A 4,254-nucleotide genomic window follows, 5' to 3' on the forward strand; every position below is an offset into this window, starting at 1 on the left:
GAAAAGCTGAGTAGTAAAACGTGGGTTGGGGACGATTCTATCTCCATATCGGAGAAATTGGCTGCAGAATCGTCCGCGTTGAGGTCGAGCGTGCGCTGTTTTTTTGGAGGTGGCTTTACATTCAGAGAATTGGCCGAATTGTTGTTTACCTTATTTGGTGGCGGGGGGAATTTCTGGGCTTTCAGAGAGAAAGAGTTAAGAAGATTTAAGGGGTCATGATTTAGAGGTGACGGTACAACAAGACCCGGGCCTTTTGGTAGCGGGGTTTTCTCTGTGCAGGGTGACTTTGCAGAGAGTGCTAAAACAGTCGCGTCTTTTTCCTCGTTGGAGAGGTTTAAAGAATTAATTAGCTGGATGGAATTTTTTAGCTGAACTGAGTACTTACTCACTATTTTCTCCAAGTACTCGATCCGTTCTTTTTGGCTCGCGAGTTCCTTGGCGATTTCGGGCGGTATTGTTGTGGCCCGAGAGAGCGGGCTGCGCTTCCGCTGGAGGCTGCGTCGGTTGACGCGGGGATCTCGGCTACCAAGCTCGAGTGATTGCTGGTCCACTGGCCAGCTATGTGTCAGGGCTGACATTGAGGGGAGCTGTGCACTTGTGTCACTTGCACTGGCACTTGCACGATCACTTGCACTGTTAAGCGCTAACATCTCGGAAGATGAGTCCAATTCTTCTCGAAATGCTTTCGCTGATGCAACGTACGTACAAGGAGCTGAAAGTCGAAGCTTTTTCAAATTTGTTGGTTTTTGGGGAGCTATATATATGTACGGGAGCGCGCGGTGGCTCAGTCGGTTAGGTCGTGGATTGACACGCGGAAGACCGTGGTTCGATTCCCGGCCAGTGCGACTTTCGGGCAAGTACCTCTGTGATTTTTCACACGTTCTTTTTCACCACGCAATGCTCCTTGAGGAGGGCTTAGGCGACTTCCTTGCAGCATGATTGCCTCACTTCCTCCTACTCCCCTCCTGTAATGGAAGGCCTCCCATCCCTTTCTTTGTCCCTATCCCAAGTTCTAAGTGCCTATAGTAGTGCCTTTATCAAAGGAGCCGGACGTAGAGCACTTTAATATTAAAAAAAAAAAAAATTTATAATCATAATGACACCTACGCTTTTATAAAGATTTTGGGATGCCAACATTACCAACAGACAACGAGCTGAGACTGAGATACAAAAACACAGCAGCACCAGCAGAAAAGGACAAGAGAATGCGAACGCGACTATCGGGACACACAGCACCTGCTATGACGAGAGTGACTGCAAGAGGAGATAAGTAAGTGGCAGCAGCAGCAGCAACGATATGGCCATTGCTTAAGCGAAAAATCGCGAGTCAGTCTAGAGTAGACTCTTGAGCTGTATACGCCTGGGTGCGAGCAGCAAGAGTTTTGGCGGTTTACGCGTTCTTGTGGCAAGAGTTGAGAGAAAGAGTTGTCGAGAAGGTGCGTAGAATGTTGAGAGAAGAGAGAGAAGTGTGAGCGAAAGTCTAGCAGCTGCTGTGTTCTCCCAGGATGACGAGGTCTCCAGGTAGAGGACTACGGAAGCAGCTCAGATCAGAGAAAGAGGGTAAGAAAAAAAGCGAAGCCGTGGGATGGACGATCCACTTTGACGAGGTGAATGAGAGAGCACGAGGTGCATGCTTGGGAGTGCCGCCATTATCCGCGCGTTTTGTTGTGTATGAGAGTAGATAGCAGAATTGAGAGCAAGAGAGGGAGAGCAGCTTTTTCAAATAGACCAGAGAGGGAGAGAGAGAGAGGGAGAGAGAGACAGTGGGAGGAAGTGTAGAGAGCAAGAGCAAGCAGGGCAGAGTGTTTAGAGTCTTTAGAAGTTTAGCATGCCTTGGGGAAGATCCCCATCTGGTACATAATTGGTGGAAAACTTATAACTAAAGCTTAAGATTAACGATTGTATGGAAATACTTAGATCTAATGCTAAAAGTACAAAAATTAAAACAAAGTTGACAAATAAAATTGAAAATGCCAGAACAGTAATGATAAGGCAAATGTAAACAAGAAAGGCTAATATAATACTAAAATATAAAAAAGAGGGGCTGGGTAAAAGATTAAGAAAGTATTAGAGGCTAATAAGATGAGATGAAGAGGGTGGTGGAAAGGTCAAAAAAAGAGAAAGAGGCGTGGGACAGGTGCTCATGAGATTGGAAATGACGCGTGACCAAGTTGGTGAATACTGCTAGTAATAACGTTTGGTGAGTTGGAACGAAAGTCGGAAATAAAGGGAAGGAGAAAGTGGATGACGCTTGACAGAGTTTATGCAATACAGAAAGCGCAGTATAAATAGCTACTGAGGGACAGAATGGTGGTAATAAGAATGATTAAATGGTAGAACCTTATCACCAAGCTGCCTGCGCCGCCAAGTGGCAAAGCACAGTGCCTTCAGTGATGTGCTGCGTAATTACTATGCCCTCTCAATACACACACTCTTTCCACTCGTGTAGAACACGCTGAAATAGGGTGTCATAAAGCATGGATTTAAAAGTGGTATGTAAAGTCCGCAAGATTTATGGGAGAAAGAGCGTTAGTAATCTCGGAGGCTTGGATGTAAACAGCGTCGTCGTGTGATCGAGTGCGGAATGAAGGTACTATAAGGATGGGCTAAGGACGGCGTAGGGTACGTTGGTTTTGAGGCTGTTTGATTAATTTCTCAAGACTTTTGTAAGAAAGAGCATTTATAAGCAACACCATTAGTCTAATATGATTTTGTCTATATGATTTGAGAAACTATTATAGGTTAAAACGTTTCGGGTTGGTGAGTGTGACTGAAAAATATGGTAATCTTTTAAAAATAAGACTATTTTTGTATATTTAAATTATAACTCACTGGAATTCGTCAATTGGATTGTTAGATAAAATTTGAAAAATATCTGTACTTGTTTTTAAATATTTTAGTATCATAGAACCATACATTTCTTTATTAAGCTACTATAGTCTATTTGTTTTGCTCTCGTTTAAATAATAATATTTTTATTTAATTTTTTTTTAATACTTAAAACTAGACTTTGATATAAACTACTGTGTTGTATACAATTTGTAAAAGTCTTTTATTTTTGTAAAAGTATTTTATTATACGTAATTGGCCCCTATGACCTCTTTAACATTGTTCATTCTTTGTATGTCGCAATTAAATTTGAAAACTCAATTCCAAAATTTTTTTTTCCTTGTTTTAAAAATCAAAATTTAAAAAATCAACAAACTGATAAAAGAGTTTGTGTGTGTTCATCTCGGGTTCTCACATACACTGATGTTGTTATGATAATTGCTATTATCTTGTAAGCGTCTGTGACATTAAAAGTTTTTTCTTGATATTCTATTTTTTATCGAATAACTTATGTACTTTTTGTCTTGTATTATAATTTCTGGTATGAAACTAAATTTTATTTATTTTAAAAATAAGTTCTGATCGCTTCTGATTTAGTGTATCACTTTTGAGTAAGAACTTTAAATATCTCTCTCTTGTCACGTTATCTTTCTATCTAGTTCTAGTATACTTTTCGACAGCTACATTGTTTTTTGTTTATTAAAAAAGTTGTCTAAATTTGTTTTTATGTCCATGCGGTGAGTTGTTAGTTCTAATCTAAAGTAAAATGAGACTCTGTCTCATCATTTAGTCATTATTGTACATTATATACTTGGTATAAGGTGATTCTGGGCGTTGTGCTAGTTATTACTAAGATCTTTTTCTTGAAAACAAGTCTTACTATTCGTACTGAAGAAAAATAAAAATTGAGTTTTAGCTTGAGTCATTTTTATGTTTCACTTTAGTATTACTTTGATATTTCTTGTAAGTTAACATATTATAAGGGAGTTGATGCCACGTTTAAAAACGTTTCTTCAAACATAATCAATATCTTAAACTTAATCAATTTGTTAAGCTCTACTTTTTTTCTGTCAATCAATACAAATTTTTGTACGTGAATACTCTTCTACGTAAAACTTTAATCGTCAAAAACAATGTATCTTCAAATGAGTATTTAAAAATTATTATTTAAACAATATTAAACAACAAAAAAACAAATTTACACATTAATGGGAGCAGATTTTATTTACATTCCAGCCGCACTAAATTACTCTTTTCCTTAAAATTTTTTTGTTTCTTTTAATAATCGTAAGTATTAACGTTCCTAGCAATTCAGTAAAATAAGAAATTCAACTATGTCACATCGCATATTCTACTTTTGAATGTGAGACATTTTTTAACGATCACAATAAAGTTTGCTGTGTTGAATAACGAAAATCAAACTAT

Source organism: Copidosoma floridanum, unplaced genomic scaffold, assembly GCF_036245765.1.
Source record: "Copidosoma floridanum isolate Cflo_tuat_1 unplaced genomic scaffold, Cflo_Japanese_pri ptg000011l, whole genome shotgun sequence".
In the NCBI taxonomy this organism is placed as follows: domain Eukaryota; kingdom Metazoa; phylum Arthropoda; class Insecta; order Hymenoptera; family Encyrtidae; genus Copidosoma; species Copidosoma floridanum.